This window comes from Schistocerca serialis, chromosome 1 (assembly GCF_023864345.2).
Source record: "Schistocerca serialis cubense isolate TAMUIC-IGC-003099 chromosome 1, iqSchSeri2.2, whole genome shotgun sequence".
In the NCBI taxonomy this organism is placed as follows: domain Eukaryota; kingdom Metazoa; phylum Arthropoda; class Insecta; order Orthoptera; family Acrididae; genus Schistocerca; species Schistocerca serialis.
Window position 1 is genome coordinate 850,234,044 of NC_064638.1, and position 22,325 is coordinate 850,256,368.

The 22,325-nt window shown below is 43.8% G+C and overlaps 1 long non-coding RNA gene across 1 annotated transcript in view; it reads left to right on the forward strand.

Annotated features, from left to right (window-relative positions):
• The first annotated feature begins 70 nt into the window (after positions 1-70).
• The window catches only part of LOC126458374 (uncharacterized), a 318,044-nt gene continuing 295,789 nt past the window's right edge, over positions 71-22,325 (forward strand). The window contains exon 1 of the long non-coding RNA XR_007585624.1: positions 71-710. This is a non-coding gene — a long non-coding RNA (uncharacterized LOC126458374). The remainder of the gene's footprint in view (positions 711-22,325) is intronic.

A 22,325-nucleotide genomic window follows, 5' to 3' on the forward strand; every position in this document is an offset into this window, starting at 1 on the left:
ATATGCTATGAAAACAAGGAACGCGAAATTAATGATTGTTTGCGTTCCATACTTGCTGTTGCTTAAACAACTTCTTTTCAAGTAGCTTTCCTTCGTATGTACTCTGACAAGTCAATATCACAACGCTGGAGCAGGAGGAGGTTACTCGTGGCAACGGGTTTATGATCACGTCGCAAGATGGCGTTTGCGAGGGATCGTAATGCCTGTTGCCGCGGGGAGCACAAGGTGTCAAGTTCCTGAATCCCTGACGTCACAAACGGTGGGGAGGGACTGAAGGACGATGAGAGAGCCAAACTAGAGTCGGAGTGACTAGCGAAGCGGAGTGAGTGTATCGGTGTTTGTTATTCATGTTTGATCTCGATGCAACGAGTGCAAGAAGATGAACATGTGCATACCAATGTGGAAATGAGTACCTGAAAGTGCGAAAAACGTTTCGCACATGTGCGACAATTTAGAAACAGATGCAAAGTGCACGAAAATGTGGGGAAACCCCCACCTGTGCTGGAATCTCTGATATGTGGTAGTTCCTCTCAAAACGTTTACTTTTTAATTGTTATGATCTGTGATTGCCGGTGGTAGCAGAGGTTTCCTCACCTAATTTTTTGCTGTGTTGGTGTATCCTTGGACCGTAACTTTCATCCTGCCGACTCCCGTTACGTCAAACCGTGACATGCCGCGAAGGAAAGGCCACGGAGTGTCCCCCGCAAAACGTAAGTACTATGGACTGTTATCTTAGAAGACATGTTCGTTTGTGCAGTTCGGCACTAAAAACACCCCGGAGGATTTTCAGCCGCCGGAGCACCAGGCTGTTGATTGCGACTGATCGCAGCAGTGCTGAGAGGGGAGGGCAGTGGGTGCATGAGCCACTGGTGGAATGTTTAGTTGCCTCCCTTCCCGAAAGAGGAAGCACTACTACATGTTTACGTTTCTTTGGGACTGTAGATTCGGGTAGCTAGAAATTTGTATCTTATTTAGTTTTTAATGGGGAAACTGCATATGTATATTATTGTTTTGCTTTATACAAATTGTATCACCACTCGAGAGATTAAACGTTCGGATTGTTCCTAGTATCCAAGTTCATTAAAGCAGAGGCAACAATTAACCTATTAAGAAATTGGTTCCAGGGAGCTATTGGCGCGATGAACCGGCGCGTACAGTACTTATCAACTGTGTACACTATGAATGTATTTGCGTTTAGATGTTCAGAGGAGTTAAAAAAAAACTTGTATAAAACTTTCAAACAGTGGGAACAAAATAAATTTGGGAATATTGTATTGTTGAGTCCAAACGTAATTACGTAGATGCATAAGCAGTAGCGCTGAACATTGCTTAGTGTATTTATTTCACACAAGACAGCTGAATAAACTGTGAACCAGCGTGACAATGTTGACAGAATAGTGCGAATAGAAATTAGTTGCTTATCTACGATTACTTTAAAATGTTGCGACATTGCTTTTCAACTGACTTCCGATCATGCTATAAAAATGCATCGATCGGAAGTTAGACTCTTAAATTACAGGTTTTAGGAGAAATTTTTGTGTTAAACAATGCGTTAACGGAACGGATTATTGTTTAGTACTTAACAGACTAGGCACCTAAGAGCGCTTCCCCTTCATTAAGGGAGTTTCGGCATCTCTCTCTCTCTCTCTCTCTCTCTCTCTCTCTCTTCTCTGGCGTACTCAGACTTTTGCGCTTTACCGAAGTATAAAAAAAGACAAGTTACGTCGTGATTCCCGTGGACGCTTTTTGAGAGTTTGCCGTACACAATCTTTTATTTGCATCATACTCATTATATTTTATAACCAGTGAGACAGGGCAGCCGGCATTAAATATTTCTTTTAAGGGATATGCTTACGTAAAGTTTTACAATAAATAATTAGACCTAATTGAGAACTTGGTTTGTAACCGCAGTTCTATCAGATCATTGTTAATTTATTTGCCTTTCATTTCTCTTCCCGTTGAAATTGTGATCACTTTCGGCTTGGATGACATTAACTGAGAAAAGACTTGCAGTGTCGTGTACACCCTACGATTGTAGAATAGAGCTAGTATTGAAACATCCATGGAATTTTAAGATGTATCGATGGGAAAGCTGTCGTTAATGGTTTCCTCGCCACAAGCACATACGCTAGATCCAGGATTTCTAAGACTCTCATTAGGAGAACCAGATTACTGAGAACTGAAATAGGCCAGCAATTCGTAATGTAATACATACAATTCGTAAGGGTAGATATTCATCGCGTTTGGCTACTTCATCGAATCTACTGGTAACCGAGGAAGAAATATATTTTCGTCGTCGATTGTTGATAAATGAGAGAGATTACTTTTAGTTGTAATGTGTACATCGATACGTGCGTTCGCTGTATCGTCTTATAGCCGTAGTCTGTTAACTCGTAATTACACGGTAAAGTATTGGTTTCGGAAACGGAAGACTTCTGTGAAACAGTTAAAGATGGACCAATAGTAGTATCTCATCGGTAGTGTCGGAAGTTAACATCAGCGTTTCCTGGCGTGAAGTAACCCGCCCGTAACTAGCCAATCGCCCTTAACCGCAGTCTGAAGTTCATCCTGTGACGTATTGTTAACGCAGACGCATCAGTTATCTGAACGAGAAAATATTCCTTTATTTCCTAAGCCATGAGATATCCGATTTTATTGTGCTTTCTAACGCCCCCAGAATTAACACAAAGAAACGGTTCGGTGTGACAGAAAAGTTGTTTTTCGCCCGTTTTAATTCTGTAAATGGGTGGAGGGGAACTGCACCGTACACAGTGCCGATTAGGATCAGAGCTCCGTTAAGAAGCAAATAACCAAATCGGGAATATCATTGATTTTTCCCCCCAGTGATAAAGTGGTTTAACTTTTGCATGTGTACTTGAAAGTACGCTATTTCGATCTAGTGTTATAATTCATGCACTTTCTTTTGTTAAATTTTATAATTATAGTTTTCAGATTAGTTCATTGGCAGTGTTTTATGCCTGAAGCATCTGTGGCCTACAAAATCTTTAGATGGTACCAACTAAGCTTCCATTACCCATCATGCGTTGTCATTGGGATGAATAAATTACAAATGCATCATCTACAGATATGTCTTTAGCCAGCATTCTCTCTATCCGTGAACCAGTCTTCGGGCCGCACCGTATTTGGACTGAGCAATATTTTCAGTTTCTTCTCAGGAAATCACCACCATCTAGTCTCCAGTTTATTCCTTCTACAGTTTTCTACATAGTGTACCTTCGTGGAACTGGGGGTAAGATATTAACCAGCATATAGTTTCTAGACGGTTATGTAGCTAAAGCGAGATTCAAACCCGCAGAAAGCCATATACCTTTCGGTTTTCAGTTATTTCCCCAAGTTGCATAAGGCCAGTTCTGTGATAATTTCTTAATCTCAAATAAAGACAATACGAGAGGTACATAGTATTCATATCTATCATGGATAATATACATTGCCAAACATTAGTTCTTTACCCACCGTAAGCAGCTCGGTGAAATTATTCTTCTAGTTTCCCCCCGCTCATATGTAGAATGGGTTCGCTTCCCAGCAAACTATTGCCCGGCAGCTTCTCATCCAAACATGTGGCGGTTGACTGACCAGAAATGGCTGAAGGCAGGAATCTTTTCTATCATTCTAAACGTTGTAGTAGTAGGACTCATCCGTGGATAACTTTTCCAAGGATATGGACATTTCATGGTATTACGAGTTACGAACATCAAAATAATGTAATTTTTTATATATATATATATATAGGCATTTACATGTAGGCCTACTTTCCCAAGGATGGGATAGGTAATCTGTCGTGGTGTTAGTAGGAACCATCCTGGCATTTGCCAGGAGTAATCTACGGAAAGCTCGGAAAACATATCAGGATGGCTAGATGAAAACGGGAATCACCATCCTTCCAAATACCTGTCTGTTTACTTTGGTCCAAAAAGGGGTCCTATATTCAGGAACACATTTTCACTAAACTGCCAGCAACTATTAAAAACTTGGTTTCAGGTAAAGCGCGGTTTAAACAGTGTTTGAAAGACAAGAAAAGCAAACTCTTACTCTGTATAGCTTAACAGACTGTTAAGCCATCTTAAGTAAAAATGTTAGATTTCAGTTTTGACAGCACTACGTCACAACAGTCAAGATTAGGTATTTTGTGTATGATATATTTATTAATAGTGCATAACAATGTTTCATTCTGAGAACGCGTTAATTCTGTAAATATTAGCTGTTCCAGTTTGCCGCTTTGTATTCACCAACTTCGACAAAATCGTGACAAATGAACAGGGTAGTAAGTATTATATTCAAATGTTTTATGTTATACTTTGACATGTTCCACACCCATGAGAGTCGTCTCATTTTTTGGGTCTATGGAAATGAAAACTTAAATCTACTCTAATCTAATCTTACAACAACAATACTACATTCTGTTGTCCCTACTGCACGATACCGTTTCGCTAAGAAGTCATAAGTAAAAGAAGCTAGTGCTATACTATCTAGTTATTCGTTGACGGATGCTGCTGTTCCTAAAAATCAGCAACATTCAATTTTTGCATCATAAGTAGTTGCTTGTTAAAAGTTCGGTGAATAAGTGGTCTGCATGTGTACGAAACTCTTTCGAGGAAAATACGCCAATGATGGCGAAGATCCAAAGCATGAATTGCAGGTTACGTACGTCGTACTCATTAGATGCTTCGATAACAATACCGCTGGCGTCAAAAGTATGTTTACTTGCACATTTACGTGTGTATGCCATCAGAGACAGGCAGCTGTACTTTTGTATCTAGAGAAACTCTAAGATGGTAGCTTACTAGTTACTCAGCTCATACATGTAGACGAGCACTTGGCATGTCTCTTAATTCTAGTGTCGGTGGCTCGAAACAAAAGAGGAGTGGTTTACATTTAAAGTAGACATAGATTATCTCAATAAATTAATGCAAACTAAGGCAGTCAATTCAGATAACTTTCTTCCTCTGACGTCGTTTTCACATCTCAAATTGCTTTTTCTGGAAGCTGACTTAATTGTAAAACGCTGACACCGGACTATTTCTGAAACTACACTTGATAGTGATGTTAGAAGTTTTATACGATATTACATAGATGCTGTGATTTCATATCTCTTGTGTGTGGCAGATGTAAAAGATTCTCCATTGAGCAATACGGATATATACTCAAAAGGTACTATGTGAGAACATCCGCAATGAAGAAACGCATAGAATAAAACTATTCGTAGTAATAGCGAAGAAGATTTATTTTTGTTTTTTATTCTCGCCCATTCAAGGTCACACTTCGCACTGAGTTCCTGCACAGCATCGTGCCACAAAGTTTTGCTCATGTAATCTTTCGACTTGGGAGTTCCACAAAATTGAGGTTTACACAGTCCACAGTATAGAGGGCGTAGTTTGCTTGACTCGTGGCCTGATAAGCTATTGCATTTTGGTATACAAAGACAACTGTGTAGGAGTGGCTCGAAATGAGCATTACGCCACGAGTTTGTGTCCAGCAGAATAGTGATCATTCCGTGGATGGTACTTTTTCTGTGGCATGTCTGCTCGAGATTTTTACTAACTAGGTGCGTGATTTGTCAAAGAAAAGTGTGTGTGTGTGTGTGTGTGTGTGTGTGTGTGTGTGTGTGTGTGTGTGTGTGATGATGAGGCGGTACGTATGCAGAGATGCGCTACCAGTATTTTCCTAAACGCCGCGCATAAAAACTGTTTTTCTGGACCTCGCACGTCAGGTTCTATTGCTGATAGAAAGGTAGGGCAAAGTGTTTTGGATAGCCCTTTAGCGAGGCACTATTTGTATACAGGGTGTTACAAAAAGGTACGGCCAAACTTTCAGGGAACATTCCTCGCACACAAATGAAGAAAAGATGTTATGTGGACATGTGTCCGGAAACGCTTAATTTCCATGTTAGAGCTCATTTTAGTTTCGTCAGTATGTACTGTACTTCCTCGATTCACCGCCAGTTGGCCCAATTGAAGGAAGGTAATGTTGACTTCGGTGCTTGTGTTGACATGCGACTCATTGCTCTACAGTACTAGCATCAAGCACATCAGTACGTAGCATCAACAGGTTAGTGTTCATCACGAACGTGGTTTTGCAGTCAGTGCAATGTTTACAAATGCGGAGTTGGCAGATGCCCATTTGATGAATGGATTAGCACGGGGCAATAGCCGTGGTGCGGTACGTTTGTATCGAGACAGATTTCCAGAACGAAGGTGTCCCGACAGGAAGACGTTCGAAGCAATTGATCGGCGTCTTAGGGAGCACGGAACATTCCAGCCTATGACTCGCGACTGGGGAAGACCTAGAACGACGAGGACACCTGCAATGGACGAGGCAATTCTTCGTGCAGTTGACGATAACCCTAATGTCAGCGTCAGAGAAGTTGCTGCTGTACAAGGTAACGTTGACCACGTCACTGTATGGAGAGTGCTACGGGAGAACCTGTTGTTTCCGTACCATGTACAGCGTGTGCATGCACTATCAGCAGCTGATTGGCCTCCACGGGTACACTTTTGCGAATGGTTCATCCAACAAAATGTCAATCCTCATTTCAGAGCAAATGTTCTCTTTACGGATGAGGCTTCATTCCAACGTGATCAAATTGTAAATTTTCACAGTCAACATGTGCGGGCTGACGAGAATCCGCACGCAATTGTGCAATCACGTCATCAACACAGATTTTCTGTGAACGTTTGGGCAGGCATTGTTGGTGTCTTGATTGGGCCCCATGTTCTTCCACCTACGCTCAATGGAGCACGTTATCATGATATCATACGGGATACTCTACCTGTGCTGCTAGAACATGTGCCTTTACAAGTACGACACAACATGTGGTTCATGCACGATGGAGCTCCTGCACATTTCAGTCGAAGTGTTCGTACGCTTCTCAACAACAGATTCGGTGAGCGATGGATTGGTATAGGCCGACCAATTCCATGGTCTCCACGCTCTCCTGACCTCAACCCTCTTGACCCATTTATGGGGGCATTTGAAAGCTCTTGTCTACGCAACCCCGGTGCCAAATGTAGACTCCTCGTGCTCGTATTGTGAACGGCTGTGATACAATACACCATTCTCCAGGGCTGCATCAGCGCATCAGGGATTCCATGCGACGGAGGGTAGATGCATGTATCCTCGCTAACGGAGGACATTTTGAACATTTCCTGTAACAAAGTGTTTGAAGTCACGCTGGTACGTTCTGTTGCTGGGTGTTTCCATTCCATGATTAATGTGATTTGAAGAGAAGTAATAAAATGAGCTCTAACATGGAAAGTAAGCGTTTCCGGACACATGCCCACATAACATATTTTCTTTCTTTGTGTGTGAGAAATGTTTCCTGAAAGTTTGGCCGTTCCTTTTTGTAACACCCTGTATGCAACAGAAGGACTGTCTTCCTGTAACTATCCTACATTGCAGGATATAAGTTTATATATTACACATATCCTCCTGTTTAGGCAAATGGATCAAATCAGTTGGTTCTTTGTGTATTAGATGTGGCTTCTGGAGGCACAATTTACATAGTTCATGGGCACCTGATAAACCCGAAAAAAAGCGTTTTTCACCATTTTTTTCGCTTTCAGCAGTGGATAACTAAATAACTGCAGCAAATTGCTAAAAATTTTAAGAATGTATTCTCTAGACGTTTCTCTAGAAGCATCATTTTCCCGTTTTCGAAATGCTTTCTCCATTATCGAGAAACTCCCACAAAACATGCTTTTTGGGTACCAAACAGAGCCATGAATTCAAAGACGGTTATGCACAACAAATGCCTGTAATTTTTAAGACCTCTTCCTAAGATTCCGATCTCGAATAACGTAAATTTGCTTGACAACTGTACCCGTTTCCGACGTACAGGGGTTCAATGTTACCCTACTTGTTCATGTAAATACGTACGTAAACTCTTGAGAGGTGAAAATGTAGTTTATAATGTAACCCATCACGGAGAAATTTGCAGTAAAGTGCGTCCGTTATCAGAAGGGTACACTGATGAAGGCAGCCACCAGCTGAATAGCATGTTGGTCCATCTATGGAATGCAATATGTCAACGAGTCGACAAGTCCTTGCTAATACCCCCGGGGTAGCCGGCAGCAGATGTCTACGCACAGGTCACGCAATTCCCATAAATTACGAGCGTGTAGTTTATGGGCGCGGAACTGGAGCCCGATAGCGACCTGGACTTTTCCCATCTGATTCAAATCAAGCGCATCTGGTGGCAAAGATATCAGTGCAAATTCCCTGTCATGCTCCTCAAACTATTGTAACTTGAGCCTGGCTTTGTGAGATGGACAATTATCGTGCTTCGAAAATGTCATCGCCATCGAGGAAGACATCAAGAGTGAATGGCTGTAAGTGGTGCGTAATAACGTGCACGCAGGCCGAAGCTGTCACGGTGCCTTAGATTACTATCACAGCTCCCATGGAAACCCAGGTAAACGTCCCGCATAGCGTAATACGAGGATGGTTAGATAAGCCTGGTAAATTTCCATGAATAAATGGAAAGTTTTTGATAAACTTTTATGGTTGATTAGTGTGATTATTCCAAGGACCGTATAAAGAATTTCAACATTGTACTGTGTACAGCTCTTTGTTGACAGCCGTCTGCATTGGTCAGTGTGTGGATTGTTGTTGAGAATGCATGAAAGATAGTTTAGTGCCGTTATTAAACATTTTCATTTGGAGGATTAGACTGCCACACAAATCAAAACATAATTGGACGAAGTTCACACGTATTCTGCACCATCTTTGAAGACCATTTACTTTCGGCTTAATAAATTTAAACGCGGTCGGACGGACACCGAAAACGAAGCGCCCTCCTCCTTTCCAACTGAGGTCACCGCAAAGGAAACTATTGACAAAATCTATGATATGGTAATGGAAGACCGCTGAATAAAACTTGAGATTGCCGAGACTGTAGGTAAAAACGGCAGTTAAAACAATGGACAAAGTCTGGTAAAACTGCACCGAAGGAGGTAAAGACAATTTTGTTAGCTGGTAAGGTGATGGCCACTGTGTTTGGAGTTCCCAAAAAAAGAATCCTCATATATTATTGCGAAAAAGGCAGAATCGTAACTGGACCTTATTATGCTCCATTGTTGGGTCGTTTGAAATCCGTTGGCTGAAAAAAGACGAAGGTTGCCACACAGAAAAGTGCTCTTTCACCAGGATATGCATCATCCCACACATCAGCGACAAAAATGGCGAAAGAGCGTGAATTGGGCTTTGAATTAGTTCTTGATCCACATTGTTCACCAGACGTAGCGTCCAAGTGACTTTTTCATGTTCTCTAACTTCAAACTTAGGCTTGCTGGAAAGAAATTTTCATCAGATGAGGAAATGATAGTTGCAGTTAATGAGTATTTTATAGAGTTTTACGGAACCAGTTTTTCCTATGGCATGAAAAGTATGAAGGATAACTGAACCAAGTGTATATCCTTCGAAGGAGATGATGTCGAAGTGAGTTGTTTACAAAACAAACATTTTTTCTTGCTTTTTCGTCAGACTTACCAAACCACCCTCACACTTTCCCACCGGCCTGCGTCCTCTGCGCAGTGCATATTTCGAACAATCGTGGTGTCACCACCTCCAAAAGCTGGACGTAGATGCTCGCGACAGTACCACACATACAGCCGACCATCTTCGCAATTTTCGAGATGCTCGTTCCCAATGCGCGGAGTCATAACCATCTACGTTCTCTCAAAATCGCGTATGTCTGTGGATTTCCCCATCTGCAGCCCATATCGTTGCTAGAATGATGCCGCATTGGTCTCTATTCCGCATATGCAGGGCGATAAAAAAATAAAACGAACTGACGTGGCACCTTGGGCATACACCAAAGATCAGTATTCACATCGGAACTGGGGGTTGCCAACGCAACTGCTACTGTCTAGTGTGGGGTGGCACCGTCGGAGACTGTTAAATTGGGCCGTACGTTCTCTCGGACCGACACGATATTCTCACATATCTCGTATTCCTGCGAGAGGAGATAATGAACGATGTTCTCATGCCTATTCGTCGCCGCATTCGATATGAGCTTGATGGAGCCCACGCGCGCTTCGGCAGACACGTAAGAGCACATCTGCAGGCAACTTTTCCCGGCCTCTGGAATGGTCGCGGAGGTTGGTCGCATGACCACCTGATGTCCCCAATCGATTATTTCCTGTTGAAGTATCTGAAGGGCCTTGCGTATGAAACATCTGTTACATCACCGGAGGACCTAGGAGGCAAGATTGCTGCGGCAGCAGGATGTGTTAGAGATATATCGGGTATCTTCCAGAGGGTGCGCTGTTCAGTGCAGCGTCGGCATCAGGTGCGTCTCGATGCACGTGGGCAATACTTGGAGCATTTGCTCTAGTTGGCGTCCATTTGTAGCATGGGACTAAATGACCGCAACACCATTTGGTAGCCCCGGATGGCCTTCGCGAACCCCGTTTCCTACGTGAATACTGATCCTTGTTGTACGCACGATGTTCCCTGTCAGATTTTTTTTTTTTAAATCAGCTTGTATTCTTTCCTCATCATGCGCCCGCACGCTGGCAGCCGGTGTGATCGTAATGTTTTGGACCGTCAGTGTATTACGCATGAATAACGTTTGAAACTTATTTTGACAGTTATCAGATTTATCAAAAGGCCCGGCGGGTAAACTGAAGTTGCCCTCAGCCAGAATGTAGCTTTGTCTACTACAACTCTTTAAAGGCATGGTTCCTTTCAAAATGACCCGCCACGCCTGCACCAGACTCGTGAATTGGCTTATGCAGTTAGTGTTGCAGTTGCTCCATCATTTGTGGAACACCGAATGACAGAGAAACTAGAGATTTTATTCATTTACGAAGCATTGCCCGGAAGGAAGAAGCGACAAATGACAGAGAAATTTCGTAAGGCCGACTGCTGATCCAATTCTGAACGACTGATATTTGTAGGCTGACACAAAACAACCGTGCCATGTACGTCTCTGGAAGGATATGAAAAGCCGTTTGTAATGGAAACTATCGTCGTATTGAGTCTTGTGCCTGGTCTTATCTTTCTTCCTGTCATTCCTGTTGCATCTGGAATCTTCCCGTGTCGTCTATTATCTGCGACATGTAACCAATGATAGCGAAAAATTACTGTTTGCTTTTTAGTGCTGAAACTGAATTTTTCTGCTTTCAGTTTGCTCGTAGAGGTTAGCATTAATCGATGCGAACAAAGCTATCGTGATTTTAGTTCTGCTGCAGATTGCTGACCGCCGTTTTCTCGGATACATCGCACACACATCACGAGGTTGCGGGTAGCGTAGGACATAAGTTTTACATACAGCCTACAAAACGCTTCTTGTGACGTATTTCAGTCATTGGACACCTTATGATTTGGCCAAATGTGTTTCACATATAGCATTATCGATGTGTGGTATTGAATCCATTGTTTTATGCGTACTACAGACAATTGGTGAAAATTGGAAACAAAATATATGTTGGCAGCCGCAGGAGGAAATCATCGTGTTCGAAGTTACATAACGCTATGAGTCAAATCCTCTTCATAATGTAGAAAATTATTTCAGTTTGATGTTTGCGTTTTCAAGGAGTTCAGTTTTCTCGAAAATTAAATTGCCATGTAGTTTCCTGTCATCACTACGCACAAATCAGACAGTGTTTTGCATTCACTGACAACGAAGTTAGCACTAGAAGATGCATCAGTAGTAAGATGAAATCATAAGCTGTTGCGAAATATGCATTTACAACTGACAAAAACTAAGATTTTTCACACAGTGAGATAAATTAAATGTTAAATGAATAATTCCTATCGGCTGTCCCAAGTTGCTAACAAAAATCCGTTATGACAATCGTTAAATTTATTCAGCTCTCCTCTCTCTCGTGCAAATGGAGGCACGGCCATTGGAATTTTAAGTTTTCGTCGTCTTTCCTAAGGCATGACAAGCGCTTGCCAGAAAGGATCTCTCAAGGCCACTGCATCTTCTTCACCATTCTCCTAATAGAACGAGCGTCCCGGACGCAATGGCCGCGCACACGATGTGAATGTTATCGAAAAGGGGAAGACCGTTATAAATTTCTCGGCAGTTTGAAAAATCGAATTGTAAAATTGTAATGTGTTGAGGAGGCCATTCGGTGCGTTGTCTTTCTGGATCGTATTTCAACATTTTGAAAACATTAGGGTACTTACACCGTGCGAGAGATTCACTGCGACGGGTTCCTCACAAGTTCAGAGTGGCTCCGAGCACTATGCGACTTAACTTCTGAGGCCTTCAGTCGCCTAGAACTTAGAACTAATTAAACCTAACTAACCTAAGGACAACACACACATCCATGCCCGAGGCAGGATTCGAACCTGCGACCGTAGCGGTCGCTCGGTTACAGACTGTAGCGCCTAGAACCGCACGGCCACTCCGGCCGGCAGTTCAGAGTGGTACGTGGCGTCGAGTGTTGTATAATTGCCCAAATTTCCAGTGACAAGTGTCCGTCCATTGAGTTGTTTTAATGTGCGCGTGTCGATATGTTTGCAGCCACGTCTGTATACCGTTATGTGGTGGGACGAGGCTACTACAGGTACCTCAGTCTCCTCTCCTTTCTGTTTGAAATGAGGTAGGATCTTATTTTGCTATCGTTACTATTTCAAGACATTAATGTGAGAAGTAGTAATATGTTGCTTGACTCTGCTTCGAATGTACGCTGGATGTTACACAAACAGAATTAAATGCGGGTCGTAGATAGACATTTTACCGTTCTATTCAGTGCAACATAAACACACAAGATTTATCACCGACGTTTAAACGTGGTATGTGTGAGCGGCCAACCTTACATTTGTGACGTATTTCCAGCGAAATCTTTCGTCATCACTTCTTCGCACCTATTTGCGTTCATGCGGTGTCAAGAAGCTCGCACAGTTGCGTTTCCATAGCGTCGAGTAACCATTGTGGCTGGTAATATATGTGGGAACGATTTCAAAGAATGCTGTGATTTACATTTTACTTCCGCAACTGGAGGTCAACTATCTGTAGCAATTGACGTATGTTTTCAGTCTTCTGCGCTTCAATGCAGGTGAGACACGAATGAGTATTGGACGCAACGATGCTTAGGCTATTTTCACAAACTAAACCCTTGGCTAAGTTAACGTAGACAGAATATTTTTGAAAATACGCGTTTTTAAGACTCGTATTAAATTTGTTGAAATTTACGCAGACGTGGTGTCAAGAGTTAAAACTCGTTGGGATAAAGCGTTGATGAAGGCTATTTTCGCAGCCGCGCGGGGTAGCCGTGCGGTCTGAGGCGCCTTAGGACGTTTCGCGCGGCTCCCATGTTCATCTGTACGAACGGTCATTTGACCTCTACATTGTTGGGCGACTGTGCTTCAGTTTCCTGTTCCAGTACGCAGTTCACCATACGGTAAAACTGTGTCAACATTAAATGATGGAAATCTTCGTTACAGACTATCTGGTGATGGAAGAGGAGGGAAATAGCGTAATAAAAGGCAGAACACAGCATTTTTAATGAAATTTATCCACTTACATTTTCAGCTGATCGCAGCTTCTCACCGGTTACGGACTACTACGAGACGGATCAGAATCTCCTTCAGGAAACCATCCTGCATGTGTCTGAAATGATCTGACGAGGCTACACGAAGTATAAAGAAGTGAGACTGTATGGGAAACCTGATCATAATCTTTGTGCTGAAAAATCATACTTCTTTCATAGATACGACTGCGTGATGGGTTTAAACTGCTGCAACAGTGCGGTTCTTCGAGTACCTGTCGCTCAGTCCGTTTTCTTAAAACAATCTGAACATGTGACTTCTACACGTTATCCAGTTACAGTTTCTCAAGGATATAAATTGTATAGTTTCATGTGCCTCGTATACAGAAAATTAAAAGCAATTTTCCTGTCATCATTCGGGTTCATACGAAACAATAAAATCCTTTTTGTGCGCCGCAAAGCTACACTACTAAGAGGAAACTTATTTTTTACGTTTTAGGACGACAAGTAGAAATACCTCCTTTAAACATCGCGGCTTTCACGCATTGCGGTTGCCCATTTTCTTTTAACTTTACAGAGAACAGCACATGTGTTAACACTTTACCACTGTTAAAATTTGCCTTCATTGGTACTAACTCACGTTATGTCTGCATCTGCATTAATTTTTGTATTCGCGTGGGTACGTGTGATGAATCTTTGGATACGTTTGATAAGGCTGCCTTTCTAGGTCTCTCAGTACTCACCTGTATCAGCCTTACTTTTTCGAATTTTTAGCACCCTGTATCTGTGTACAACAAGTACATACTGTAAAGCGATACGTTTTATGTTTTGCTCTCTAAGGAAAATTCTCTAAACATGGGACATTCTTTGGTTTTACGATAGACTACGGTGGACACCACACAACAGCGTATCACTTCATTCAAGGAGCACGTGTCCATGTACATACTAAATAGTTCATTATATGTTATATCTGAGTTACAGATCAACCAGAGTGTTCCGTTTTCCTCCGGAAATAAACATTTGGAACTGTTTGTGTAATCAGGGAACCAAAAATCATTGGTATACTCTTCTCGTTTTACGTGTGAACGTACTGTTTTGGTCTGTATTGAGCGTGTCGATATACTGTGGAGAGTGCAGCTTTCCCTACTAGTCGCGAGAACGTCAAAAATGTTTCTCGTGTTGTCTGGTTGGTAAGTGTTCATGTTTTCTCTGATTCATAATTAACAAAAAGCAATACATTACCTCTTCATCACAGGGATACCCTTTACTAAAATTCTCCCGCTCAGAAGCGAAGAAAGCAGAGTAAAATTACATTAATCTGAATATAGACTAACGGGTTCCTAAAATAAAAAAAAAACGTGTAAGACAGTAAAACGTGAATATTCATGAAGATGATGATTGTTGTGCTTTTTGTATACCCAGTACTTCTAATACAGTCGTACATTGTTTATGCATTATTTTTATCGATTCGGAAACGCCGTTTTACGGTTCAGTATTGTAACGAAACTCTTAAAGTAATATTAACAACAGTTTTGACCAATAATTTAAGGGATTCACGATATCGAGCAAGATGCATAGGAGAAAGTGTTTCACTGTTTCCACAGTACCAGCACTTCAAGTTGTGATACTGTGATCTACGCAGTATCTCGTTAGGATGGCTTTGGATCTGTCCACTCCTGTTCTTAGTATGTTGAAAAATTACGATGTTATCTCGCTTTCGTTGGTATCAGGCGATACGCATTCCGTTACCTTACCAATCAGTCCATAAATTTAGAGCACTTTGTCCGTAGACAAATGTACTCCTGCCATTTCAGCTGATGCAGTCGGACACTATGATGTTGGTGTCATTCTAGACTTCAGTCTCTGAACTTCAGGCATACAATACCCTTTGCAATAGATAGACCTTTTTACATTGTAATCTTGTTCTCTCCTTACACACAGTTATTTCACTCTGAAACGTAGGTGAGGTTATCCCTGAAAGGTAACGCAGCCTTACGTTAACACATACGTCTCGCTGAGGACTACGTCCACGTATTTCATATAAGATTAGGACTACTAAATGACCATGCACGTACTCAGATGGAGTAGCAGAGGGCCGTTGCTAATGTGCGATGGTCTTGTTGATTTCCTCAGTGTACTCGAGCCCTTTTGGACAGCAAATGGTTTTATTTGAAAGCTCAATTTGCCAGTCTCGTAACGTTCTAGGTGAGAACCCTATCAAACGTTCCTTCCAGATACTTCGGAGCATCACTGGTCTGTATTTCCATATCCTACCAAATTAGTTTCAACTTCGATGAGCATTATCATTCCCCAGATAAGTGCACTTGTGGATTTTTTTCAGTAGTTGGAACACAGCTGGTTTGTACGATACACGCTGCGTCTCAAAACTTCTGCTAATGGTCTCAGAAAAATAAAGGAAACAGTGTTACAAATGAAATACCTTTACTAGCCTTAGTACTCACCATAAGCTTCAACGCACTTCTGACATTGGGTGTAGAACTGTTGGAAACTACCAGCAAACGCTTCTTGTGGAATCGCTCGGAGCACGGTGGTCAGGCGTTGTTGGATATCCGCATTATTACAGGAGATGAGACCTGGTAATACCAAACTGATCCGGAGACTATGTGATAGTGGCATACTGTTCGTCTTTCCAGCCTCCCAACAAAAAAAGGTTGACAAATTTCGAGACGAAAGCGATGTTGATCGTCTTTTCTGACCTTGAATTTCTTCCCGAGGGAGGGCAGGAAGATGAATGAACACAGTGCCATTGTCTGTCACTCGTTTACGGGTCGCGTTGGTAGCACCTTGTCTCATCTCGTGTAATGATGCGGATATCCAACAACGCGTGACCACGGCTGTGAGCAATTCCACAAGAAGTGTTTGCTGAGAGTAAACAACTGTACAACTGATATCAGAAATGTAAAGCTGCTAATGGTAATTAATTTGAATGTTAATAAAGGTATTTAATTTTTGACTCTTGTTTCCTTTTATTTTCTGTGACCACACCGAAATTTTCAGGCACAGCTTGTATTATTTCGATAGGGGTTAAAAGAAAGTAGTAGGATTTTTTTCATTGTTGCAAACTGCGTGGCCAGAGAGAGGCAGCCAGCATAAAAAGTGGCTGATTTGTTATAGACAGGCCGACCTTTATGAATGTATCCAATAAAAACCACCTGTTAAAGGATGCTGCTGGTGGTAAAACACAGCGGACATCCGTCGTCGATGACACGTTAGGCGGGCATTAGACATACACACTGATCAGCCAGAACATTATGACTACCCGCCTAATTGCCGGTATGCCCACCGTTAGCAGCGGCGCCGCCTCGTGACGTGGAAGCAATGAGACCTTAGTAGGTCGCTGGAGGAGTTGGCATTACATGTGGGCGCGCGCAATGACTGACACACACACACACACACACACACACACACACACACACACACACACACACACGGGGAGGAGAACGATGATCTCAGACGCCACGTTTAATCCCAACCCAGATACGTTCAGTTGAGTTCAGATCTTGTAAGTTGAGATGGAGCAGGAGGCAGCACATCAATTGGAACTCGCCATTGTGTTCCTCCGTGAGATCATCACACTCCTGACCTTGTGACATGGCTCCACCTTTTGTTGAAAAATGGCACTGCCGTTGGGAAACATTATAGTCATGAAGCGATGGTCTGCAACCACTGTACGGTACTACCTGGCCGTCATGGTGCCTTGCATGAGTTCCACTGGATGCCTGTGTGAATGTTCCCCCAGAGTATAATGGAGCCGCCGCCAGCTTGTCCCCGTCTCGCCGTAGATCTGTCGAGGAGCTGTTCCCCTGGAAGAAGACAGATTCGTGCCCTGCCATCAGCATGGTGAAGAAGGTGTCGGGATTCATCAGACCATGCAACGGTTTACCACTGCGCCAACGTCCAGTGCCGATGGTCACGTGCCCATTTTCATTGGTAGTTTTAGATGTCGTGAGGTTAACGTTGGCACATGGCTGGGTCGTCAGCTGCAGAGGTCCATCGTTAGGAGTTCAAAACTGGCTCTGAGCAATATGGGACTTAACATCTGAGGTCATCAGTCCCCTAGAACTTAGAACTACTTCAACCTAACTAACCTAAGGACAACACACACATCCATGCCCGAGGCAGGATTCGAACCTGCGACCGTAGCGGTCGCACGGTTCCAGACTGAGGCGCCTAGAACCGCTCGGCCACCCCGGCCGGCTTATTATTGCCGTTATTAACATTGTATTTCGCAAACTTGCCATCCGCCAGACAATTTAACCAAAGGGTCGCAAGTGTCTAATTTAGGGCGTGTAATGCGAAACGCGCAGTTCAACCCCTAGACGAGTTTAAGCGAAGAGATTTCGACGAAGAGGAACCGCATGTGAGCCCGAACGTCTTTGTGATGTTAGCTCGCAACACACTTGTACTCTGCGCAGCATTAAAGTCCGGTGTTAGTCCTTCCACATTTCGCCGGCTGTCCTGTTTCACCAGTCTGCCCAGCCTACGACGTCCGACAACAGTAATGAGGGATGGCCGTCCAACACTACGACGTCTGTACGTGTTTCCACCTTGGTTTCACCACGTGTTGAAGACTCGCACCATAGCACACCTTGAACACCGGACAAGCCGTGCAGAGCTTCCGGACCATCAAATCTTCGGTCAAATTCAGATAGATCGCGCGCCTTCCTCATTCTACACACGGACAGCACACTCACTGATACTTCAGTGTGTTAACTGTAAGACGGCCGATTTGTGAGGAGAGTGCGGGGAGAGGAGGAAGCTGGCGAGGCGAGAGGAGCCGGGGGGGGGGGGGGGGGGGAGGAGACAAGGCACGCCTACCAGTTGCAGTGCTGGCACTACAAATTGTGCGTCATGCTTAGACGAAAGGCGTGGAAGTAAAACTCGCTTTAAATGTTGTTCGTAAACGAAACTGAAATCGTCATGTACATTAAAATCTCTCTCTCTCTCTCTCTCTCTCTCTCTCTCTCTCTCTCTCTCTCTCTCTCTCTCTCTCTTATATATATATTTTATGCGGTCACAAACCATTCATCCGATTCCAATGAAAATTTGGTGAGTTGTTCTCCGAACGCCCGGAACAGAGTAATAGATGTTTCAATAGTTAGGTCACTGTAGCATGCGTAGCGTAATTGATGAAGTGATGGCATGTCATGCAGCGAACCCGGGTTCGATTCCCACTGCTCGCAATTTCCCTTTTTCATTTTGTTTCATTCCCCGCAATGTTAAACTATTAATTATAAAATTTAAGTATACTCAAACAGGTCATATAGTATAACGTAACTGTCAATCTCTATATATAAAAATGAATGTATGTATGTCTGCCCTCTGTGCGTTCCCAAACCATTCATCCGATTGCGATGAAATTTTGGTGATTTGTTCTCCGTACCCCCACGGAGGTTCCTAGCCGAAAAAAAAAAGAAATAAGTCACATTCTTGAGGAGATATGACGTCGAACAATGAGATGCCACCGCGGGAAAATACTCAGATTTATGAATCCACTATTTGAGAATCGCTACGTAATACTGGTTTCCTTCTAACCGTAGGCCAACGGTAGGGGTTGTTGGCGACTCCCGAGATGAACCAGCAACTGCCTCTTCACTCATTTTGATAATGTTTAGCACGACTGCACAATAAAAACACGCAGAACAGTACAGCGCAAAACAATAACGAAGCAGACGATAATGGCTTCCTTGTACAACACAGTCACCTACGTAATGTTGCCAGCAGTCGAAACTGCGTGCCTACCGAAGCCTCCCGACGTTTACCGACTTCTACCGATTCGGGACTAGGGAGAGGTCTGCCATCTAAAAGTTTACACACTGTACATGCACCGTGCGTATGTCTTGACTAGCAGTCATTCTTCCCCAGCTAACGTTTCTATCGCCCGGGCGGGCGTATGTCAATAGTAGGTTGGTGGTCGTAACGTTCTTACTGGTCAGTGTAGAAACAGCATGTATAAAATGAATTGGATGCGTCGCTGTCAGGGTATGAGACGTAGAATGTCTGTCAGCTGGAAAGACTCGTAGCGGAGTTCCCGCCCGCAAAAATAGCTGTGAGTCACGAGGCGGGCTGCAGGTTTGTGGCTCCAGCGGCCGCTAGCCGAGCGTCCGGGTGGCCGGCGCGGCGGTTTTTCTGCCGTCTGAGGCCGGCGGGCAGGCGGCGCTTCTCGGAAGGCGCTCCTTCCCAGAAGGCGACGTTCCGGGAAGCGGCGCGCGCTCCCCGCAGTCTGCGTGACCCCCTCTCCTTCGGGCACCTTCTGTGCAGAGTTGGCTCACTACTGAGCTGACGTCTTCCCTAGGCATCCCACTACACATTTACGAACAATACCTGCACGAACGCGACAATAGTTAAATGTTCGTGCAATATACACAGGTACTCACGTTGTACACTACTGGCCATTAAAGTTGCTACACCACGAATAAGACGCGAAATTTGACAGGAAGAAGATGCTGTGATATGCTTAGCTTTTCAGAGCATTCACACAAGGTTGGCGCCGGTGGCGACACGTACTACGTGCTGACATGGCGAAAGTTCCCAACCGATTTCTCATACACAAACAGCAATTGACCGGCGTTGCCTGGTCAAACGTTGTTGTGATGCCTCGTGTAAGGAGGAGAAATGCGTGCCATCACGTTTCCAACTTTGATAAAGGTCGGATTGTGGCCTAACGCGATTGCGGTTTATCGTATCGCGACATAACTTCTCGCGTTGGTCGAGATCCAATGACTGTTAGCAGAATATGGAATCGGTGGGTTCAGGAGGGTAATACGGAACGCCGTGCTGGATCCCAATGGCCTCGTATCGCTAACAGTCGAGATGATAGGCATTTTATCCGCATGGCTGTAAAAGATCGTGCAATCACGTCTCGATCCCTGAGTCAACAGATGGGGACGTTTGCAAGACAACAACTATCTCCACGAACAGTTCGACGACGTTTGCAGCAGCAGGGATTATCGGCTCGGAGACCATGGCTGCGGTTACCCTTGACGCTGCATGACAGATAGGGGCGTCTGCGATGGTGTACTCAACGACGAACTTGGGTGCACTAGTAGCAAAACGCCATTTTTTCGGATGAATCCAGGTTCTGTTTACAGCATCATGATGGTCGCATCCGTGTTTGGCGTCATCGCGGTGAACGCACATTGGAAGCGTGTATTCCTCATCGCCATACTGGCATATCACCCGGCATGATGGTAAGGGGTGCCACTGGCTACACGTCTGTCACCACTTGTTCCCACTGACGGCACTTTGAACAGTGAACGTTACATTTCAGATGTGTTACGACCCGTGGCTCTACCCTTCATTCGATCCCTGCGAAACCGTACATTTCAGCAGGATAATGCACGACCGCATGTTGCAGGTCCTGTACGGGCCTTTCTGGATACAGAAAATGTTAGACTGCTGCCCTGGCCAGCACATTCTCCAGATCTCTCACCAATTGAACACGTCTGGTCAATGGTGGCCGAGCAACTGGCTTGTCACAATACGCCAGTCACTACTCTTGATGAATTGTGGTATTGTGTTGGAGCTGCATGGGCAACTGTACTTGTACACGCCATCCAAGCTCTGTTTGGCTCAATGCCCAGGCGTATCAAGGCCGTTATTACGACCAGAGGTGGTTGTTCTGGGTACTGATTTCTCAAGATCTATGCACCTAAATTGCGTGTAAATGTAATCAATCACATGTCAGTTCTAGTATAATATAGTTGTCCAATGAATACCCGTTTATCATCTGCATTTCTTCTTGGTGTAGCAATTTTAATGGCTAGTACTGTACATTTACGGTCTCGGTGCTTATCTTTAAGAGAGTGCAGTTGGCTTTTAGTAGTTCTTTTAAATACCAATAAAACAAGATTCTGCGCAGTTCAATCACAACAATGTGACCTCGCCTGTGTTGATGTCAGCGGGTAATAACCACTCGCAGACGGCAGGTAGCAGCACTATCAGTAGAGGACAAACAAAGCATGTAAGCGGTGCGTGGAAAATAGTGGAGTTGTAATGCGGAAAACGAACGATTTATCAGACACCCAAGAGGGCATTGGTCATTGGATTTGGAGCCAAGGGTAGAATCATTTCCGAAGCAATTATGTTGGTAAACAGTTCGTGGGCCGCCGTTAAAGCATCATACCGTTCTTGCCAAAATGGTGCTATCCTAAACTGGCGCCGGGGCTACTGTTCTGCACTACGGGCCGTAGATATTAGGGGTGAGAGATGGCGGCGGAGATGTTCGGGCGAACAGACGTCCAACTCTTGAGCAACTGATCGCCCAGATCAACCAACGGGCTACCAGCAGTGTTTCCTCAACGATCGTTCAGCGAACGTTGCTGGGTATGGTTCTCCGAAGCAGGCGCCTGGTTCGTGCAGCCTTGCTGAACTCAGATATACCAGCGACGAAGACTGGATTTCCACGCAAGTACTGCAGCTGCTAAGTCATCGAGTAAAACAGAAGTAATATCCGGCGCTCCCCGAGGAAGTGTTTTAGGCCCTCTATTGTTCCTGATCTACATTAACGACATAGGAGACAATCTGAGTAGCGGTCTTAGATAATTTGCAGATGATGCTGTCGTTTGTCTGCTAGTGAAGATCAAAACAAATAGCAAAACGATTTAGAAAAGATCTCTGTATGGTGCAAAAATTGGCAGTTGACCCTAAATATCGGAAAGTGTGAGGCCATCCACATCAGTGCTAAAAGGAATCCGTTAAACTTCGTTTGCACGATAACTCTGTCAAATCTAAACGTCGTAAATTCAACTAAATATCTAGGAATTACAATTACGAACAACTTAAATTGGAAAGAGGAAGGAGGAGCTAAAAGATGCTAGACAACATAAAGGGAAGTGGAAAATG